Consider the following 23942-nt stretch of genomic DNA (forward strand, 5'->3'; position numbering starts at 1 on the left):
TACCAAATGGTTACAGAACATTTACTGTAAACACTCAGAAAGCAGATTTAAAACATTGTTAACTTTAATAAAAAAATATATTAATTAATATTTTTTTATCTAGATGTATTTTTGGAAGATAACATGGTACTTTCTAAACAGGAAGAATGTCAGCTCTAAATAAAGTTTCAGACAAAAAAAGTTGGTATCATATTAAACAGAGCACACATACATTGCATGCTATACAGAGACAAGTAATCGCTTTATGATGATTACAGACACAGAAGAAATATGTACCATATATCCAGTATTAATTGTACTTGCCGTGATGTTTTCAAGATTTTTCTTTCTTTTCTGAAGTAGTTCAGAATGGTGCTGATTCTGTGTATTAAATTGCCTTGTGTATTTTTGAATATGAGCCTTTAAACGTTCCATTTCAATCTGAATATGAGTATATTTCTGCTCTATAATTACCAATGCTTCCCTTGAAAAGATACAAATATATCATAAGGTGGATCATTCCAAATACATTGTATGCTATAAAATTAATATGTACACATAAAACTTTTTTTGGCCTTCTTCTGGATTGCCACATTTGAAGGCAAATGAATTAAGGTGCAGCGATATTTGCCAATGTGGGAAGTTTACTCATATCATTTGCTGTTTTAATACATGAAATTTAGCTAATTTGAATATCACTGCAGAATTTATGCAAAACTAGGTAATAAACTTAAAATATGTAAATCAGCTCATTACCTACATTTTCATAGCAAAATAATGTGCATTGCATCATGCATATGACAATATTCATGTGAGAAACATAACTACAGCTCAAGGATGACAACATTATCACAAGAAATTTAACAAGTGGTATTTAACCCTTAACTGATTTGCATGCAATTAACATAGGTCATTACTGCACATTAATTAGTGCACAATAATGACCTATTTTACTGGATCTTAGTGCATCAGACTTTTAGACAGCTATTATCTGTTAGTGTATTAAGAGAAGGTTTAACTCAGTGGACCTGTGGTTTTCTGTCAACTTAACTGTGCCATTTTTTACATGCTTACCAACCACAAGTTTAATATTTCTTGTGATTAATGCAGATCTACTGTATAAAACTCCAATTATAATGTACAGTACATAAAACTATAACAAAAATATATTTAAAACCTGCAAAAGAATAGTAACAAGTACTAGCTAACTAGGAACATACATTTCATTATTTGCCTTAACCCTGTTTCAGCCAGTAGCACTGAACCTCTTGTTGTGATGCTGCTCATGGGCCCAACCGCGAGCAGCCTCTCACCTTCTTGCCAGCTGGATGCCACTCCCTCCCACTCTGGCAGGAGTGCTGCCACTGAGGCCTCGCCTGTCTGCCTTGTGGCATAGATCCCCTATCACTTCTGCTTGCTGGCCGGATGCCGGACCTCTTCTCTCCGCGGCTCCTGCTTAGGTGTGCGTGCCTCTCTTCTGTATTTAAAGGGCCAGCGGCAGGAAAAGTCCCACAGCCCCAACTAATGATGTTATTTCTTGTAGTCTCTTCAGCCCTATAAAAGGGCTCTTCGACAGTTCCTCGGGGCCTTCACAAGGAGCTGCTTGTTCCTGGATTCCTTGTTCCAACGCTTCTCTCCAGGAGGCACCCGAGCTCCATCTTCACTTCTTCAAGGTCTTCGTGGGAGCTCCTTTGTCTTCGTCGTGTGTTCCTAGCCTCTTGACGGTTCCTGGTCCTTGTCTGTTTATGTGTCCAGATGTTACAGTCTCTTCGGTTCCTGTGTCCAGATGTTCCAGTCTCTTCAATTCCTGTGTCTAGATGTCCTAGTCTAGTTCGTTCCTGTCTCCAAATGTTCCAGATTCTCCAGTTCCCAGGTTCGGCTTTCCAGCCTTGTTCCTCGCTGCCAGATCCAGTCTCCAGAAGACTACCCTTGAGTTTGAGCTTGAGTCCGAATCTGAATATGAACCTGAATCCTGTTCCGGTCTTTGGAGCTCTGTTCTAGTTGGAACCTCTTTCTAAGTGCTGCCTGGATTTCTCTCCCTTCCTGAGTTCCAGTCCTGAGCCTGTCCTGCTCTCCACATGGTCCGGACCAGCCTGTTCAGGTTGTGTAGGGCTTGCAGTGGAACAGTGTGGTCTGCAACCAGCCCATGTGGGGCTGTGTAGGGCGCACTAAGGGGCAGTGACTTGTCTAACTCTTCAGTTCTTGCCTATGTCTCGTCCAAGTCTCCAAGTGCCTTCGTCTCGTCCAGGTCTCCAAGTGCCTTTGCCATGTAATGTCTTGCTCCAGAGTCATCATCTGTCCTCGACCTTTGTCTGTCCAGACGCACTTGCTGTTCCCATACGGCAGGTCCAAAAGGGCTATCGAGTGGCTGGAGGGCTACCCCAGAGACCAGCATTGTGTTGCTGGGTCTCCTCTTGGTGTGTTCAGGTTCGACAGAGGACCGAGGGTTTCAAGTCTTCCGCCTGTTCACCCGTGCTCAGATTCGTTTCACCTGCCATGGCGCACACCCTGATGTCTTCTTCTGAGGCCATGCCGTGGCCTAAGGGCACACTTTCTCTTGAGCAAGCGACCACTCTTCCATGCTCGCAACAGATTGCGAAGGCCATGTACTCGGTGAGCGTGTTCTTCTGACAGGCCCATGTTTTTTGGACTTTCAGAATTTTTTTTTCTCTCTCAAACCAAGATTTTCATTCATGTTTTTTCCCTGTGGATTTTTTGAGTATCTCTCGACCTGCTGGAGGCGCCAGCCATTGTTCGGGATTTTGCATTTTTCCGCAGGAGATTCCTATGATTTGCACCTGGATTTTTTCCGACCTGCAGTAGGTGCCTGCATTCAGGTTGCTTACATTTTTCAGTGTTCAATTCCCTTGCTATTTAATGACCCACAGACGATGCCTGCATCTAATATTCATTCAAGATCTTCAGACTGATTCCTGGCCAGTGTCAACTTCTACTCTTGTCCTGGGTCACCAGTCTTGTTCTAAGTTTTCCTGTACAAGGCATCTTCAATTCTTAGGCCTGCTCCACTATCTCCCTGCATTGTGCAGATGGTCGATTGTGTGAACTCTTCAGTCGTGCCTTCCTACTCCTCAACTTCTGGGTGAAGATAGGTTGGATGTCCCCTGCCTATATTTTTTAGCTGAAGAAAAGAGGTTTGAGGAGGGGGTCTTTGAGGAAGGGGTGCTGTTGCGAAACTGTTCATGGGCCCAACTGCAAGCAACCTCTCACCTTCTTGCTGGCCAGACACCGCTCCCTCTCCCTGTGGCGGGAGTGCCGCCACTGAGGCCTTGCCTATTTGCCTTGCAGCATGGAGTCACTTTCACTCCTGCCTGCCGAACCTCTATTCTCCGCGGCAGGGGAGCCACCGCTGATGTCACTGCTCCTCGTGGCAGGAGTGCTGCCACCATTCTCCTCTTCATGGCCCGGGTACCGCCGATGCCGTTGCTGTTTCTGTTTCATCCTGGTCCCGGCTCCTGCTTAGGCGCGCGTGCCTCTCTTCTGTGTATAAAGGGGTAGCGGTGGGAAAAGTCCCATGGCCCCAACTAATGATATCATTCCTTGTAGCCTCTTCAGCCCTATAAAAGGGCTCTTCGCCAGTTCCTCGGGGCCTTCACAAGGAGATGCAAGGATTCCTTGTTCCAACACATCTCTCCAAGAGACTCCTGAGGTCCATCTTCGCTTCTTCAAGCTCTTCTGTACTTTGTGGGAGTTTCTTTTTCTTCGTCGTGTGTTCCTGGTCTCTTGACGGTTCCTGGTCTTTGTCTGTTCCTGTGTCCAGATATTCCAGTCTCTTCAGTTCCTGTGTCCAGATGTTCCAGTCTCTTTGGTTCCTGTGTCCAGATGTCCTAGTCTAGTTTGTTCCTGTCTCCAGATGTTCCAGATTCTCCAGTTCCTGGATCTGGGTTTCTAGATTTGTTTCTCGCCGCTGGATCCAGTGTCCAGAAGACTGCCCTTGAATTTGAGCCTGAGTCTGAATCCAAACCCTGTTCTAGTTGGATCCTCTTTCCAAGAGCTGCCTGGCTTTCTCTCCCTTCCTGAATTCCAGTCCTGAGCCTTTCCTGCTCTCCGCATGGTCCGCAACCAGCCTGTTCAGGTTGTGTAGGGCGCGCAGTGGAATAGCGTGGTCCGCGACCAGCCCATGGGGGGCTGTGTAGGGCACACTGAAAGGAAGTGCCTTGTCTGACTCTTCAGTCCTTGCTACATCTCGTCCAAGTCTCCAAATGCCTACGTCTCATCCAAGTTTCCAAATGCCTTCATCTCATCCAGGTTTCCAAGTGCCTTTGTCATGTCCTGTCCTTGTTCCAGAGTCATCATCTGTCTTCCACCTCTGTCCAACCTGATGCATTCGCCATTCCCATGCAGCAGGTCTGAAAGGGCTATCGAGTGGCCGGAGGGCTACCCCTGAGACCAGCATTGCGTTGCTGGGCCTCCTCTTGGTGCATTCAGGTTCAGCAGATATCCGAGTGCTTCAAGTCCTCTGCCTGTTCGCCCGTGCTTGGATACATCTCACGTGCGATGACGCACATCCTGGTGTCTCCCTCTGGGGCCGTGCCGTGGCATAAGAGCACACTTTCTCTCAAGCAATCGACTGCTCTTCCGCGCTCACAACACCTCTGTAAAGATGAGGAAGGAAACTGCTCTCCCCCCCCCCCCCCCAACCAGACATAATAATCTTGATTTTTGAAAGTTTTTTCAACAGTACACTAGAGCAGTAATTTAAAAAGACCTCTATACTTGAAATACTTGATTTCCTTGGAAAATTCTTTTTCTTCTAGTATTCTAGTTGCATGGTTATGACTACTCCTTTCATTAAGAAAATAAGAAATGCCATACTGGATCAGACCAAGGTCCATCCAGCCGAGCATTTTGTCTCAGACCAGTGATGGAGTTAAGATGTTGATGACCCTTAGACACTGTTGATAGTGATACTGTCACCTCCTTCTCCCCCTCTCCCCCCAGAAAAGAGACAACAGAAGGTCTAAGGTACTCCCTTCTTTGCTCTGCTCTATCTGCTCCAAGCTCACCTCCTCCCATCATGCCCCTGAATGACAGGAGGAGAGGGGCTGAATTACTTAGCTCCTTTCTGTGTGCTTTTGCCTTACCCCACTCCTCCTATAACCTGCACTGAACAGAAATGGAGGTGAAGAAATAGAGCCTAGAGTAGTTTGTTCTTTCCCCTCAAGTCTTGCCCCTCTGCTCCTGTTCTCTGCACTGAGAAGGGAGGGGCTGCAGCAGGAAACAGAAGGTTATTCTCTGCTGAGCGAGATTCAGCATATCTGGGCAGCAGTAAATCTTCAGCTGGCCTGCTGCCACACTAGACATAAGCCAAGTGTTCCTATTGGCAAATCCAGACTGTTTCTAGGTCACAAGTACTTAGCAGATCCCCAGTAGTTGATCTTTTTAATGTATCTCACTCCCAGCAATAAGTGGTGGCTTTCCCAAGTCTACCTGGCTAATAAGTGTATTTCCTCCAGGAACTTGTCCAGCTCTCTTTTGAACCCCACTATGTTAGTTGCCTTTTCCGCGTCCTCTGTCATCACTGTGCGACTAAGAAGGACCCTAAATGTTCAAAACCAGTGGCATACAGCAATATAATATTTTTCATCATTACTTTTTACTTTACCTTGAACACAAATTGTTAGTAGTTAAAATAAGATCCAGTTTTATAGACACAAATTAAAAGAAATTTAATATTAAAGAAAGTATTCAGAGAAGATAGCTTATTGTTTGTGTCTGAGCTTGAAACCACTGTATCCGATTTAAACATAACAGAACATATCAAGAAAAAAATCTGATTTCAAAACTATGATTAAACTGATTCTTTCATCTCAGAGACATGGTGGAAGGAGGATAACCAATGGGACAGTGCTAATAATTTTCTCTGATTTGTTTTAACTGTGCTACTTGCTAACTTGAAGGAGTGCCCCCTAGTCCTTGTATTTTATGAAAGAGTACATAACTAATTCACATTTATCCATTCAAGTCCTCTCATGATGAGCACCCAGGAGGCGGTGTGGCACTTTATCTCTGGGATGGCATAGAGTCCAACAGGATAAACATCCTGCATGAGACTAAATGCACAATTGAATCTTTATGGGTAGAAATCCCTTTTGTGTTGGGGAAGACTATAGTGATGGGAGTATACTACCATCCACCTGGTCACGATGGTGATTCGGAAAGTGAAATGCTAAGAGAAATTAGGGAAGCTAACCAAATTGGTAGTGCAGTAATAATGGGAGATTTCAATTACCCAAAAACACCACAGAGCAGAATTACTGCACTTCAATAATATCCAAACACAAGAGTGCAGAGAGAAGTTAGTCCAAACCACAAAGGAATTAAAAAAGCTCTAAGGAGCATAAAGTTTTTATTCTTTTTTTCAAGCGGCAACTCCACTGACTTGCAATCACACCACAGTTTAGACCGCGTCCCCCGACACGGTCCCGTGTTTCGCCAAGGGCTGCATCGGGGGGGAGCAACAAGGTTATCAAAGGCACTGTAAATAAACATACAAGGGTTTGGACATAGAGCTGCAATATGCCGACATATTAATTCTATTACAATTTCATCGCATACCTGAATGCAGAACAGTTTCAATGAGATACATTAAAAAGATCAACTACTGGGGATCTGCTAAGTACTTGTGACCTAGAAACAGTCTGGATTTGCCAATAGGAACACTTGGCTTATGTCTAGTGTGGCAGCAGGCCAGCTGAAGATTTACTGCTGCCCAGATATGCTGAATCTCGCTCAGCAGAGAATAACCTTCTGTTTCCTGCTGCAGCCCCTCCCTTCTCAGTGCAGAGAACAGGAGCAGAGGGGCAAGGCTTGAGGGGAAAGAACAAACTACTCTAGGCTCTATTTCTTCACCTCCATTTCTGTTCAGTGCAGGTTATAGGAGGAGTGGGGTAAGGCAAAAGCACACAGAAAGGAGCTAAGTAATTCAGCCCCTCTCCTCCTGTCATTCAGGGGCATGATGGGAGGAGGTGAGCTTGGAGCAGATAGAGCAGAGCAAAGAAGGGAGTACCTTAGACCTTCTGTTGTCTCTTTTCTGGGGGGAGAGGGGGAGAAGGAGGTGACAGTATCACTATCAACAGTGTCTAAGGGGCCGACTGTCGGTACCTGTGACATAGTGAGGGCAAAGGCGATTGGCGCCATTTTGAGTACTGGCATCGGTCGGCTGGCGTGCAGGAGGTCGCTCTCGGACCCCCGCTGGACTTTTGGCAAGTCTTGTGGAGGTCAGGAGGCCCCCCAAGCTGGCCAAAAGTCCCTGGGGGTCCAACGGGGGTCCCGGAGCGACCTCCTGCACTCCGGCCGTCCGATGCCAGTACTCAAAATGGCGCCGATAGCCTTTGCCCATACTATGTCACAGGGGCTACCAGTGCCATTGGTCAGCTCCTGTCACATGGTAGGAGCACAAGATTGCGCCGATGGCCATGTGACAGGGGCTGACCAATGGCACCGGTAGCCCCTGTGACAAAGGCTATCAGCGCCATGATGAAACTGGCACCGAGGCTGTGAGTGCAGGGGATGGTTCCCGGACCCCCCACTGGACCACCAGGGAGTTTTGGTAAGTCTTGGGGGGGTTCAGGAGGGTGGGGGGTTTGTTTAAATTTGTATTTAGGTGGCCGTATAATTCGGGGGAAGATTCGTGTATTCGTGGGGAAGCGAAACGTTGCGGATCACCAATATGGCGAAAATGAATGCACACCCCTAGAAGGGAGTGGGCAGTGGAGTGCCTCAAGGATCTGTATTGGGACCCGTACCTTTCAATATATTTATAAATGATCTGGAAAGAAATATGACGAGTGAGGTAATCAAATTTGCAGATGATACAAAATTGTTCAGAGTAGTTAAATCACAAGCAGATTGTGATAAATTGCAGGAAGACCTTCTGAGACTGGAAAATTGGGCACCCAAATGGCAGATGAAATTTAATGTGGATAAGTGCAAAGTGATGCATATAGGGAAAAATAACCATGCTATAGTTACACAATCTTATGTTCCAAATTAGGAGCTACCATCCAAGAAAGAGATCTAGGCGTCATAGAAACATAGAAACATAGAAACATAGAAATGACGGCAGAAGAAGACCAAATGGCCCATCCAGTCTGCCCAGCAAGCTTCCCTCATTTCTTCTCCCATACTTATCTGTTTCTCTTAGCTCTTGGTTCTAATTCCCTTCCACCCCCGCCATTAATGTAGAGAGCGGTGGAGGAGCTGCATCCAAGTGAAATATCTAGCTTGATTAGTTAGAGGTAGTAGGAGTAGTAACCGCCGCAATAAGCAAGCTAACCGCCGCAATAAGCGGTGGATAACACATTGAAATCGTCAGTTCAGTGTGCTGCGGCAGTCAAAAAAGCAAACAGAATGTTGGTAATTATTAGAAAGGGAACGGTGATTAAAACGGAAAATGTCATAATGCCTCTGTATCGCTCCATGGTGAGACCGCACCTTGAATACTGTGTACAATTCTGGTCACCGCATCTCAAAAAAGATATAGTTGCGATGAAGAAGGTACAGAGAAGGGTGACCAAAATGATAAAGGGAATGGAACAGCTCCCCTATGAGGAACGACTAAAAAGGTTAGGACTTTTCAGCTTGGAGAAGAGACGGCTGAGGGTGGATATGATAGAGGTGTTTAAAATCATGAAAGGTCTAGAATGGGTTAATGTGAATCAGTTATTTACTCTTTCGGATAATAGAAAGACTAGGAGGCACACCATGAATTTGCATGTGGCACATTTAAAACTAATTTGAGACTGTTCTTTATCACTCAACGCACAATTAAATTCTGGAATTTGTTGCCAGAGGATGTGGTTAGTGCAGTTAGTGTAGCTGTGTTTAAAAAAGGATTGGATAAATTCTTGGAGGATAAGTCCATTACCTGCTATTAATTAAGTTGACTTAGGGGCAGATTTTAAAAGCCCTATGTGCGTAAATCCAGCTGGATTTATGCACGCAGGGGGGTTACTTGTGCCGAGCCTATTTTGCATAGGCCCGGTGACGTGCGCAAGCCCCAGGACATGCGTATGTCCCGGGGCTTGAAAAAAGGGGCAGGGTGTGGGTGGTCTGGGGTGGGGCAGGGGCATGGCGAGAGGCCTTCTAGTGCCTCTCGGCCGGCACACACAACCTACGCCTGCCCAGAGGCAGGCACAATTTCTAAAATAAAGTATGGGGGGGTTTTAGGTAGGGCTGGGGGTGGGTTAGGGAGGGGAAGGGAGGGGAAGGTGGAGGGGCGGAAGGAAAGTTCCCTCCGAGGCCACTCCGATTTCAGAGAGGCCTCGGAGGGAACAGGGAAAGCCATTGGGGCTCCCCTAGGGCTTGGCGCGCGCAAGGTGCACAAGTGTGCACCCCCTTGCGCTCGCCGACCCTGGATTTTATAACATGTGTGTGGCTGCACGCGCATGTTATAAAATCAGGCGTAGATTTGTGCGTGCCGGGTTGCGCACACAAATCTATGCCTACGTGTAGGTACTAAAATCTTCCCTTAGAGAATAGCCACTGCTATTATTAGCAACAGTAGCATAGGATAGACTTAGTTTTTGGGTACTTGCCAGGTTCTTATGGCCTGGATTGGCCACTGTTGGAAACAGGATGCTGGGCTTGGTCTGACCCAGTATGGCATGTTCTTATGTTCTCAATTTTCCATGTCCAAAGACTTTTAAAAGTCAGTATTTAGAACACAGTATTAAGTAGTGCCCTACAATAGTCCATTTCTAGAAAATTTCTACCATTTCAAATAACTAAAATAATATTGAAACAATATTTTTGAAAGAATTAAATGATTTTAAGAAATAGTCAATATTATATCTACCTTTATAGTGAATAAGAACTAAAGAAGTTTGCTGTACTGGGTCAGACCAAGGGTCCATCAAGCCCAGCATCCTGTTTCCAACAGTGGCCAATCTGGGATACAAGTACTTGGTAAATACCCAAACAGTAAATAAATCCCATGCTACTAAAGCCAGTAATCAACAGTGGCTATTCCTTAAGTCAATTTGATTAATAGCAGTTTATGGATTTATCCTTCAGGAACTTGTCCAAATCTTCTTTTAAATCCTGCAACGCTATCTACCTTAACCACATCTTCTGGCAATTAATTCTAGAGCTCAATTGTATATTGAGTGAAGAATAATTTTCTCTGATTTGTTTTAACTGTGCTACTTGCTAACTTGAAGGAGTGCCCCCTAGTCCTTGTATTTTATGAAAGAGTACATAACTAATTCACATTTATCCATTCAAGTCCTCTCATGATTTTATATACCTCTATTATATACCCCCTCTGCCATCTTTTTTCCAAACTCAACAGCCTTTCTGTTGCGTCCGTCGGTCGCAGACGGCTGCGACCGCTCTGCCTTACCTCTTTTTTTCCCCTTTCACTCTCCTTGGGCAAGATGGCTGCCTCCGGTGCCGAGTGCCGAGGGCCTCGGCGTTTCCAAACCAGCATGGGCATCCCCATCCACCATGCTCACTCCCATGGCCTCCTAGGGTGTGAGCACGCACATCTCCTACGCTCAAATACAAGTCATGGTGGGAACCTCGGGGGCGGCCCCACCGCATGACATCAGTACCTCCGGGTATATCTTGCCTCCGCCTCCGCTACCACCTTGAGTTAGTAAAGACTTCGCTTTGCTACTCTGACTGCTCTAAGCTGCTCGCTTAGACACCGCTTTCACTCTAGGATCCATTTTCAGAATTAATTTAAATATTTAGATCTATGTAAAGAAATGTATGATCTGGATCCATTCTTTAGTTTTGGGAATGTGCAATCTTATTTCTTGGTAATAAATGATTGGTAATTTATGTACATTGTTAATTCATGTGCAAGTTGCTTTTAAATAAATAATGGGGATGAATGGTTGTATGAGTGTGCTAGTTTAGTTTTTAGAGTGTCTATATAGGTGAGTGTGCTATTTTGTTCAATAAATGTTCATACACATTGTGAAGGTGTTAACTCTCTGTTGTTGTGCGATATATCCATAAGCAAATAAGGGAGTATTTATAATCGTGACCCTCTGTGTTAATTTACCGTGTAATTTGCCTAGCACATTTTTATGTTATAGGTGAATGATAAATAATTTAATAAATAGTCTTTGGTATCTGCCAGGTATTTCCTAACAATCCAGATCGGCCACTGTCAGAGACATGATGCTGTGGTTGACAGACCATTAATCTGATCCAGCATTGCACTTCTTATAAACTTAGGGGTAGATTATAAAAGAGTGTGCGCGCTACCCAGCACGCACACATGGACATGCGATTTTATAACATGCTTGTGCCAGTGCGCGCATGTTACAAAATTGGGAGTTGGTGTACACAAGGAGGAGCACATTTGTGCAACCTGAGTGCACCGATGCTGTGGCCTTCCGCAGTTCCCTCTCAGTCTGCTCCAATTTAGGGGTGGCCAGGGAGGGAACTTCCTTACCACCCTATACTAACCTTCCTACCCCTTCCCCTAACCTTCCTGCCCCCTAGCCCTATCCTAACCCCCACAAATCTTTATTTTACCTTTTGTGCCTGCTTCGAGCAGGCACAAGTTGCACACGCCAGCACCCTGCTGGCACATGATCCCCCAGCACAGCAGCAAATGGCCGCTGTGCCTGGCACCTCTAGCCATGCCCCTCCCCTGGACTGCCCCTCCCCACCTCTCCCCGCCCCTTTCCCGAAGCCCCGGGACTTACACGCGTCCCGGGGATTTATACGCATGGCCAGGCCTTTGAAAATTGGCCCAGCGTGAGTAAGTCCGGGATTTATGCACGTAAAGTTTTGAACATCTACCCCTTAGTATAGGCACTGCAATGGCTGGACTACACAGTCTGCTGGTGCCTCAGAGCTTACAGAAAAGAGTTCTGCACTCAACCAAAACAATTGATGAGCTCATAGAATCTGTTGTATGGGTGCTTTGAAAAGATTTTCCTTTGAAACTAAACTAGTTTGGTAAAAGTAAAGAAATAAAAGGGCCGATGCTATACAATGCATCAGCTAGGTGTACTGTTTAACCCATTGTACATCCTCCTACTTAATATCATTGTAATATTAAGTAGGAGAAACAAAAACTTTGAAAAAATTTAAAAAAGATTTTTTTTTTTAAAGTGCTGTGATCAGGTTTGGGAAATGAATGCTTAGTTAACAAGCATCCATTTCCCAAACCCCTGGCTGTGCGCCAATTAAAAAATGGATGTTGATAAATTTGGTGTCCATTTTCTAAACTGGTGGACTCATGGACTCCTGCTGTCAAGGAAGCAATAGGGGCACACAAGTGACCTTGGCGCTTTCTTGAGAATGGGACCTCTAATTTAAATATTGCATGGCACCCACAGGAGGGGTGCCTAGGGGTGCATTAGGAAAGTGGGCACTGAACACTCAGCACCCACTTTCAGCGTGTTTTAATTGCATCAGCCCCAAAGAGCATTACAGCAATGAAATTGCGCAGCTTGATCAGCCCTCGTCCCCTCCACTGCGGCTGGTGGAGACCCATCGGGGTCAGTGGAGGCCTGCAACCACCGCGACCGCCTTCCCGGACCCCTGCTCGATGCTGGACCGAGGCCTGAGACACGGCCCGAAGCCAAATCGAGGCCTGGGATGCGGACCGCCCCCCCCCCCCCATGACATCACCAAGCGGCCGGGTAGGCATTAAAATCGCCGACCTTACCTCCAGGCACCCTCTTTCTCCGGCGCAGCTTGATTGGCCCTCTTCCCCTTCACCGCGGCAGGCAGAGACCCGTCGGGGTCAGTGGAGGCCTGCAACAACCGCGACCGCCTTCCCGGACCCCTCCTTGACGCCGGACCGAGGCCTGAGATGCGGCCCGAAGCCAAATCGAGGCCTGGGATGCGGACCGCCCCCCGATGATGTCACCAAGCGGCCGGGTAGGCATTAAAATCGCCGACCCTACCTCCAGGCGCCCACTTTCTCCGGTGCAGCTTGATCAGCCCTCGTCCCCTCCACCGTGGCCGGCAGAGACCCATCGGGGTCAGTGGAAGCCTGCAACCACCGCGACCGCCTTCCCGGACCCGTCCTCAATGCCGGACCAAGGCCTGAGACGCGGCCCGAAGCCAAATCAAGGCCTGAGACGCGGCCCCCCCCCCACCCCCCCCCCCCCCCCCGACAACGTCACCAAGCGGCCAGGTAGGCATTAAAATTGCTGACTCTACCTCCAGGTGCCCTCTTTCTCCGGCGCAGCTTGATCGCCCTTGTCCCCTCCACCGCGGCCGGCGGAGACCCATCGAGTTCAGTGGAGGCCCGTGACCGTTGCATCCTACAACACCATCAAAACATAGACCTGCCAACACAACTGACGCCTGCTGTGCCCCCCCCCCCCCCCCCCCCCCCGGGACGCTCTCCTGTTTCTGGCTGCCCTCAGGACAAAGACTCTACCACCCCAACACTCAACTGATCACACACCCTACGAACTGACACCCCAAGGCTCGCGCGATCAGCGCATACCCATCGGGGTTAAAGTCTTCACCAACTGGGCACTACAAGTCTTCCCCTCCCCTCCCCCCCACCCACGCACCCCCTCACCCTCTAGAAACTCATATGCACTGTGCGCACACCTCACCTTCTTCCATGTCAGCAAAACCTGCTCCACTCTCTCTTCCCTTCCCAGACAGGCTACCAGATCAGTCTTTTCACCACAGCATTACCTGATCCTCGCATTGCTATCTGACCACACCTCAATTAGTGACATCAACTCTCCCAGCCCTCCGCCCCACCTCTGCACTACCCTCTTCACCATACTATCCAATTCACCCCACCCCTCCTCTCTTCCACCCCGGCTTCATCATCACAACCATGATGCCAGGCCAACCCATCCCCACCCTCCACAAATGGCACCACAGCCACAAGAAACCACCAAGCAACCCTCCCTACCCCCAACACCGCAACCTTCTCCCCATCATACTTTCTCCCCTCACACAACTTCTTGGCCTCACAACCTTCACTCTATTACTATGCAACTCACAATCAATCACCAAAAAGTTGCCCATTATCAATGACATACTACTCGACTCTAATCCCGACATACTCGCCCTCACTGAAACATGGCTAAAAGAAACGGACACTATCCTTCTTAATCAACTACCGACACACACCTACGACATCTTCTCACTACCCCGTCCTAAAAGAAAAGGAGGAGGCCTCCTCCTAGCAACTAAAAAAGAACTGAAATTTTCATCACTTCCTACCAGCAACTTACCTAAAATCGAAGTCGGACTATTCAGGTCCTCCTTCTTTCAAATCTGTCTCATCTTCGCTCCCCCTGGCATCCTCGACAACAACCCGTCTCCCCTCACTGAATTTCTAATGAATCCATTAACCTGGATACCCCCGCTATCATTCTTGGGGACTTCAATCTGCACGTAGATCCCAGCACCTGCACACCTTCATGCAAGGCCTTCCTCTCCGTCCTCACTGCCATGGGATTCTCTCAAATAGTGAATGCTCACACACACAAAGCTGGTCACACCCTTGATTTAATTTTCATCAGCTCACACATCCAACACAGCACTCCCCCCACTTGCACACGCGTACCTTGGTCTGACCACTCACTTCTCAGAACCCCCCTCATGATGAACTGCAGTCACCCCAACCCCCCCTCCCAAAAAAACCTTTCACTTCAGGAAATCATGTAGCAGTGAAGATCTCAGCTCATCACTCTCCAGCAACCTTGACAAACTCGACTACACAGATACAAACACGGCCCTCGCATCATGGAATGACATCACCTTCGCCGAGGCAGATTCCCTATGCCCCCTCATCTCCAAAACAATTATCCCCTCCACAAACACAAAAAAACCATGGTACAACACCAATCTCACAACCGTCAAGCATTCCCTCAGACACCTTAAAAAGAAATGGCGACAAGACCCATCCTTCTCCCTCCTGGCCAAATTCAAAACAGCCCTTCACAAATATCGAACCAACATCCTTGTAGCCAAAAAAGACTTCTATGCCAAAAGAATACATGACCTACAATTCAATCCTAAAGTGCTTTTTTCCTACGTGGCCGAACTTACCAAGCCTCCTTCTACCAATCCGACTGACTCTGACACTCAAAACAAATGTGACAAACTTGCCCATCACTTCAATGATAAAGTCTCAAAACTCGTACAACTCTTTCCCATATCATCTCCACCACACAATCCTCTTCCTTCCCCTACACTGACCACGCTCAGTTCCTTCGAAATGACATCATCAACAGAAATAGAAAATATACTCAAAAATATGAGACTCACCAGACACCCATCCGACACACTTCCCACCAAAGCCTTACTAATGATCCCCAAATGCATTGCGAAGCACATTGCTAATTTCACACTCAACAGGAATCATCCCCGACCCTCTCAAGCAAGCCACTGTCAAACCCCTCCTCAAGAAACCCACCCTCGATCCCAATAACCTCACCAACTTCCGTCCCATCTCCAACCTCCCTTTTCTAGCAAAAGTACTCGAAAAAACCGTGAACTCTCAACTCTCTGACCACCTTGAAAAACACAATACCCTATTCCCTTCCCAATTTGGATTCTGAAAGCTATACAACACTGAAACCTTCCTACTGTCACTCTCCAACACCATCCTAAGAGGATTTGACAAAGGTCACTCCTACTTATTGGCACTTCTAGACATCTCAGCAGCCATTGACATGGTGAACCATAACATACTCCTAGCACGCCTCAGCAAGATTGGAATCGCTGGCACCCCCCTCCAATGGTTCAAATCCTACCTCAACAACAGAATCTACAAAATAAGAATTGACAACTATGAATCCAAACCTATCCACCTCTCTAGAGGCATTCCACAAGGATCACCACTGTCATCCACCTTATTCAACATCTATCTACTTCCCCTCTGCCAACTCCTCTCAGATCTGAACCTCACTCACTACATATATGCTGACGATGTTCAGATTCTCATCCCCACCTCAGACTCCCTAACCTCCACTATTCAAAGATGGGAAAGTGCACTTTCATCCAACAACAGTCTCCTGACATTGCTACACCTCGCCCTTAATACAGCTAAAACCGAACTTATCCTAATCACTCCCCCTAACCTTCCCAAGACCACCCCCTATGCCAACGCAAATTTCTCACCTTCAGCCCGGGATCTAGGTGTCATAATAGACAATCACCTTAGCTTACAAAAATTCATTGGTGCAATCATGAAAGATTGCTTCTTTAAACTCAACACTTTAAAAAAACTTAGACCCCCTCCTTCATCTCAGTGACCTTTGGACAGTCATGCAAGCTACAGTTATGTCCAAAATAGACTACTGTAACTCCCTCCTTCTGGGCCTTCCCAAAGCCACACAAACCTCTCCAACTACTGCAAAACTCTGCAGCAAGAATCCTCACTAACTCTCGCAAATTCAAACACATCACCCCCATACTCAAAAGCCTACACTGGCTCCCTATCCATCAACGCATAACCTTCAAGACACTCACCTTAGTACACAAAACCCTCTACAACCAAGACATGCATTGGATGAAAGACAAAATATACTTCCACGAATCAACAGACCCACCAGAACCTCCTACGAAGGTACCCTACACATCCCACCTCATAAACGTCACCACCTCAAGTCCACCAAAGAATGAGCATTCTCCATTGCAGGCCCTTATGCCTGGAATACTCTGCCATCCGAAATCAGACTCGAGCTTTGTGCGCAAAAATTTAGGACTAGGCTCAAAACTTGGCTATTCAAACAAGCCTTCCCATAACCTTGCCATGTACCACTCTGCTGCGGAACTCACATGTAGATACTATGTCACATAATTAACCTTTGCCACGTTGAATTCCTAATGCAGAACACATATGCAGATACTAGATTCTCAATTCCAGATTCTCAATTTCTGGAAGCTCAAATACTGTAATCGCAAATCTTGCTGTAAATCTAACTTTGTACTTTGTACTCCTTATAATGCTTTATGACGTTACACTGTTTTTAAACTGCTGCTGCTTTATTAACTTGCAAGTTTCCTCCCATGTTAAATACAGAATTGTTCTTCTGTAAATAGGTCTACTGTCTGTTAACATTTGTTACGTTTACCGCACGTAACAACACAACAGCTAGTTTCAGCTGTTGTGTAGCTATATCGGCCGTTGTATATCTTTATCTGTACCCAAGTATTAAGTTTATCTATCCTAGTTCCTTCTACTATACCTCCCGTGCGCCTCTTCTCTTGCACCCCCAGTTTTAAGACCCCTGTTTTTTTGTAACTGATATCTTCCCACTTCTTTTTCCCTAGTTAATTGTGAACCAGCATGATATCTCTGATGAAGGTCGGAATAAAAAAACCTACAAATAAATAAATAAAATAAATAAATTGCACCAATCAGACCCTCAAACTATCCAAGATTGCTGAAATGCTAGAATGTACACTAAAGGTCAAAAAGTATATTAAGAGTTAGAAGTACATTTTGTTTCTGTCTTCTGGCTCGATTTACAAAAAATCACATGACTTACAAGAATTAAATCTCATTAGCATATAAGAGATAACATAAGGCCAACCAATTAGGAAAATGTTATGCAAACAAACTAACTCATTGGTGTGTAAATAAGAGGTGGTAACTTATTTAACCTATTGCATCATTAATGTTCTCTGAGACTGCTCCCGAATTGATTGCTAGTATAATCACACTCTCCTGAGATATTTCAATAAAGATCTTTCTGTTTTAGTTGCCAGTGTTAAGTGTTTATTTACAGACCAAAACACTGTTTGAGGCCACAAGTGCTATTCAGCCTTAAGCCTCTAAATGCCTATATTGGTCTTTCTCTGCACTAACAATGTAAATAACAGCAAAGACCTTTGTCAATATAGAAATGCATTTTTATATTTGAAGGACTCAAATGTATGCTAAAGTGATTCCTGTTATTCTTTTTTTCTCTCTGTCATTTTCTCTATCTATTCCATGTCTCTCTTTAGTCCTGGTGGTGCCCTAAGAAAGCATCTTTTGTATACAGTTGCCTTAAATTGCTTCCTTCAGTTGCATTCATGCACATTCATGGTTTTAGGATAGGATCTACAGCTGAAATTGAAGATTTATTTTGGTATCTACATATATCCATGTGGCACAGAAATGAATAGCCATGGTGTTTTCTCTTTGGGTGTTTATTTAAAGTACAACTCCCCTATGAGGAAAGACTAAAGAGGTTAGGACTTTTCAGCTTGGAGAAGAGACGACTGAGGGGGGATATGATAGAGGTGTTTAAAATCATGAGAGGTCTAGAACGGGTAGATGTGAATCGGTTATTTACTCTTTCGGATAGTAGAAAGACTAGGGGACACTCCATGAAGTTAGCATGGGGCACATTTAAAACTAATCGGAGAAAGTTCTTTTTTACTCAACGCACAATTAAACTCTGGAATTTGTTGCCAGAGAATGTGGTTCGTGCAGTTAGTATAGCTGTGTTTAAAAAAGGATTGGATAAGTTCTTGGAGGAGAAGTCCATTACCTGCTATTAAGTTCACTTAGAGAATAGCCACTGCCATTAGCAATGGTTACATGGAATAGACTTAGTTTTTGGGTACTTGCCAGGTTCTTATGACCTGGATTGGCCACTGTTGGAAACAGGATGCTGGGCTTGATGGACCCTTGGTCTGACCCAGTATGGCATTTTCTTATGTTCTTATGTTCTTACAAATAAACTAACAGTATTCCATATTCACAATCACAGCTCAGTAATACACACTCAAACAATTCAACTATCTTGAAGGGCCTGCCATTCCCTTTTTACTCATAGTCAATCAATAAGCTGCTCTCTCCTAGAGTATCAAGATTCCCTTTGCTCTTTTCTCAACCTACATTATTTATTTATTTATTTAATAGGTTTTATATACCGGCATTAGTGCGAGACATCATGCCGGTTCACATTTTAACAAAAAGAGCGGAAAATACAATAGAACAAGGAGCTGGGGAGGGGAGAAACAAAGCCAACAGGGCAACAAAAGTGCAGGATTGCGAAGACAAAGAGAATAAACAAATCAAACGGCAAATTGTAAAAAAAAAACAAAAAAAAACCCTGAAAACTAATTACAACAAATTGGAGACATGAAACTAATTACAACAATTTGGAATTATAATTACATCAGTAAAGGGCATAGTATGAAGAGATTACTAGCTAAGAAGGGGGGGAGAAGAGAAAAGAGGGCACGGAGTTCTTGGCCAGGAAGGTATGGTCAAGAGGGAGAACAGGAAAGAAGGGGGGGGGAAGGGCATGGGATGGGGGGAGAAGGTAGGGGGGGGGGGTAAAGGCTTCGGGAAAGAGAGGGTAGAGGGAGGGCTCAAAGGCAGGAAAGCCTGGGGCAGAGGAAACAGCCTGTACCCAAATTCCCTGTCTTAAGTTAGACTAGATCTAGATAGCTAATCTCTGTTCTTAAGGTGTTCTGGGGTCCCTGGATATATACTCTGTTACAATTCATCAATAAAAGAAAACAAGGAACACCTTTCTTAATTTATTATGGAGAGAAGGCAAAGATGAAGGGGCAAAAAGAGAGATTGGTCAATGGAAGAAGAAGGATAGGAAAAGGGGAAGTTTAGAAAAGACAACAATGGAGATGGAGGAGCTGGGAGTCAGGAAGAGAGAAAAAAAAAGCATGTTGGGCTATCTTTATCTCTATTAAAATGTGTTAATTATTAAGCAAATATACTAAGCAATGTTCAAAGCAGACATTCATAAAATCATTACTGACATAAAATAAACATACATAAAGCAATAAAACCATCTAAAAATATAAATAAAAAATAAATATCATTTTACTCTGTGTGCTTATTTCACAAATTTCTCTGAGTTACAGCCTAAGACAGATATGCCTGTCTATACAAATAAGTTTTGAGTAATGACTACAACTTTTGTAAAGAATCAGACTACCAAACTGCCTGCGGTAATGAATTCCATAATTTCAGTGCTGCCACAGAAAATGCACAATCTGGTGTGTCAGTGAGATGGGGCTGCTTTACATAGGGGACATCCAATAGTCCTCTCTGAGATGATCTAAAGGTATGTGTAGGTTGATACAATCGCAAAAGGGCATTTGACCAGGGAGGTGCCTTCCCATTTATTAGCTTAAAAACAATCATGCTGATTTTATATTGAATTATGTAAGTTACTGGGAACCAATGTAAGTCCATCAATACTGGTGTAATATGGTCCCTGCATTTTTTTTACCTGATATTAATTGGGTGGCCGCATTCTGGACCAATTGCAGCTGGGGGACCAATAAAGGCTGCATTACAATAATCCAAGAGCGGGAAAATGGCTAGAAACAAAGGGTGAGAGAAGGGACAATGGAGGAAGGAAAGACAAGAAGGATATAAAGGGGAAGGCTAATTAATCTTTGGCTTTATCATTAAATCCTTGCAATGTGGCAACATAACAGTAACATAATTCAAGAATGCAAGGAATAAACACAAAAGATTCTTTGTTGGGAGAATATGAAGATAAAACCAGAGACTATGTAGACTCTATAGTAAAAACTCAGGAATGAGCAGAAACTGTGCATTTAAAAAAGCATGCCCATGACAAGTTCATAACTTAAATAACTATTTCAACATTTGTTTTACCAACCTTTGCAAATTCCTTTATTTCTTAATATCACAACTAGCAAAGATATTCTCAGATACTGGACAGTACCATTTACCTACCAAACTATCAATGTCATGAAAACTAATGAAATCACAAAGAACATACAGAGAAAAACATTTATTAAATTATTTAACTTAATTGTACAATTTAAGCTTCTTAAATATGCAAATAAATACTTACTGTAAGCCTCTAATATTTATTTCTGTAGTGTCTATCGCTTTCTTCAGTGTGTTTTTTGATATTATTACTTCTGAAATGTTGCTTTCAAAATTCTCAATATTCTGAATGATATTATTCAACTGCTTTGAAACATCAAAATGTTTTGCCTGGAAAAAATAAACATTTTGTAATTATATAAATGTGTAATTATACAGATATCTTTGTTGAACATAATACTACATAAGTTATTATGTTCAGGTATATAATAAAAATATTCATAGTGATTATAGTATGGATGCCATATGATTTTAGGACCATTTTGTTATATTATTTTAGTCTATTTCATATTTTGGGGCCTATACATTAAAAGGTGAATATTAAAGGAGATATTTATGCAAAAAGGGCCATGTACGCACCCAAATACCATGTATTTTATAAAGGGTTCATATTCGCATTTATATGTGCATGTGTGAGCAAAATAGCACAAATAGAAAAGGGGGAGTCCATCAATATTCCGGGGTAGAGCCAACATTTACGTGTATATGGAAATTTTAAAAGCAGTTACACGCATAAATTTAACATACTATCATAGCAAATTGAAAAAGTCATTTACGCATGTAAAGTGCACTTACACATGAATATTCTATGGACAATTCAATGGCAGATGTTGCAGCAATTTTAAAAAGCCCATTTACATGGGTAAAATGCATTTATATGTGTAAAACCCAATTTTAAGTGCAACAATGCTTTTTAAAATCAGGTCCATAAGTTGCTATTTTAGACCCTGCCAAAGAGACACGCGTAAGTCTGTTACTTGTATATATTTATGAGTATAATTATCTGATGTGAGAACAAAAGTGTTTATTACCAAATGCTGTCTGGGTGAGGAGTGTGAGAAAACTGAGGGGAGTTCAGGCTGAAGAATTAGGAGGGTATCGATGACCTAGAAATGGACCGAGTAGACTGGTGGCCAGATTGGTAAAACTGATCATTTTCTTCACATGCATGTAGTCATTCCGTTTCATGCTTTATTCTAGACCACGAGTACTATAGGGCCGGATGTGGAGGAAGATGTTTCTTCTGGAGCCCCTGGCGCTGTCCACCATGATCTCCCTGACCACTTCATATTCTGTGCGATATACGGTATTTTTAAAGAGATGTGCCGATTTTATAACATGTGCGCATTGCCGCATGCATGTTATAAAATTGGCTACCTAGGCGCATGTGCACGCCTGATTTAATATCGGTGCGCATATGCCCGCGAGTTCTGACTTGCGCACGCAAGGGGGGTATTTTATAAAAAAAAATGTGCATTGATGCGATCAGGCATTTGCCCAGTTCCCTCCCGGTTCTCTCCAATAAAGGAGCAAACTGGAAGGAAACTTCCCTAGTCCCCTAACTGACCTTCCTCCATTTTTCCCTCTCTTCCCTAATCCCCACCTAACTAATCAATTTTTTTTTGGTTTTCCTACTTACTTCCACTCAGTAGCGGAAGAAAGTTGCATGAGCCAGCTGGCTGCCTGCACACATTTCACTGGGACAGCCCAAAACAGTGCAGTGCCAGCCAGCCCCCACCCCCTGCCCACCCCTTTCTAGATGCCCGACACTTCCAGGCATGCCGGCAGATATGCGTGTGGCCAGGCTGCTATGAAAATGTGCTCAGCACGCGCATGGCCCAGCCACGCGTGTATTTGCCGGTATTGGTGCGCACCAGCCTTTTAAAATCCCCCTGTATATTAACAATTTCCAGAAGGTGCCAAATAGTGAAAAATAAAAGCAAGGAAACCAACACCAGCACAACCAGGAGAAATTAAAAAAAAACCACAAACGTTTCCTTGCATCCCATTAAGTCCACATTTGGGTTAAATACAATGAAAATACTGGAGTTGTAGTTAGTGTTCAAATAAAAGATTTAAAGAAGAGGATCCAGGTCAAAATGATAAAAATAAAAATCGACAAACATCCAATGATGAATAAAAACAAATGGCTTCTCTGTTCATGCTTATTCTGCTCACTTCCCATCTTGCTCTTCTGCCTTTATACTGATTGAAAATTTCCTCACCAGTAAGCATGGGATAATTAGAGTGTACCTCCAGTTCAGGCATGCACCATCACTCTATCTATCTACAAATCAACTCTTCATCAATACAAATCCAACACTCTAAGATCCAAGAGGAACTATTACGCATCCAAGATCCACGACCTAGTATTTGACGCTAAAGTCCTCTTTAGCTACGTTTCCAACCTTACTCAAATAAACCCTTCAGAAATTGCTCACAACCAAGCCAAATCTAAAGCGGAAGAACTAGCACTATTTTTCAGCAACAAAATCAGCAAACTTCTAACTCAGCTCCCTCCTAACACCATCTCTCCATCAACACCACCTCAGACCTCCTTCAACAATACTCGCCTAGAAGAACTGGAACTCACTTCCTCCATCGAGATCCAAGGCATTCTTCGGAAAATGAAACCATCCTCTCACCCATCGGATCACATCCCCACGAAACTGCTTCTATCAATTCCTAACTCCATCTCCAAATCCCTGTCAGACATCATAAATTGCTCAATAACACAAGGATCTTACCCAGATGACCTCAAACTGGCCTCTCTCAAACCACTACTCAAGAAACCAAATCTGGATCCTAATGACCCAAACAACTACCGACCGATCGCTAACCTCCCCTTCATAGCCAAGATCATGGAGAAACTGGTGAACACCCGACTCTCAAACTACATTGAAGAAAATAATCTCCTATTCCCATCACAATACGGAGTCCGCAAAACACGAAGCACGGAGTCCCTCCTCATTTCCAGGACAGATTACCTCATCCTGGGCCTTGATAAAGGACAAGCCTTCCTACTGATCCTACTGGACCTTTCGTCAGCCTTTGACACCGTTAATCATTCCCTTCTCATTAACCAGCTAGCCTCCATAGGGATATCAGGCACAGCACTCTCTTGGTTCATATCCTTTCTCAGCAATAGAGGATACAAGGTCAAGATACAGAACAAAGAATCCTCACAACACCCCTCATCAGTTGGTCCCACAGGGGTCTTCCCTGTCGCCTACTTTATTTAACTTATACCTTCTACCATTATGCCAACTTCTCACCGACCTCAACCTCAAACATTTCCTCTACGCGGATGATATCCAGGTCCTGATCCCCATCAAGGATTCCTTCGCTAAAACCCTGGCTTTCTGGGATACATGCCTCCAAA

The 23942-nt window shown here is 44.4% G+C and overlaps 1 protein-coding gene across 1 annotated transcript in view; it reads right to left on the reverse strand.

Annotated features, from left to right (window-relative positions):
• Positions 1-304: 304 nt before the first annotated feature.
• LOC115085328 overlaps positions 305-23942 on the reverse strand; it is a 271980-nt gene continuing 248342 nt past the window's right edge. The window contains exons 10-11 of the mRNA XM_029591204.1: positions 20745-20890; positions 305-463 (exon numbers count right to left, since the gene is read on the reverse strand). The gene's annotated coding sequence lies outside the window, so the exon portion shown is untranslated. The remainder of the gene's footprint in view (positions 464-20744; positions 20891-23942) is intronic.

The sequence above is a fragment of the Rhinatrema bivittatum genome, chromosome 2, assembly GCF_901001135.1.
Source record: "Rhinatrema bivittatum chromosome 2, aRhiBiv1.1, whole genome shotgun sequence".
In the NCBI taxonomy this organism is placed as follows: Eukaryota; Metazoa; Chordata; class Amphibia; order Gymnophiona; family Rhinatrematidae; genus Rhinatrema; species Rhinatrema bivittatum.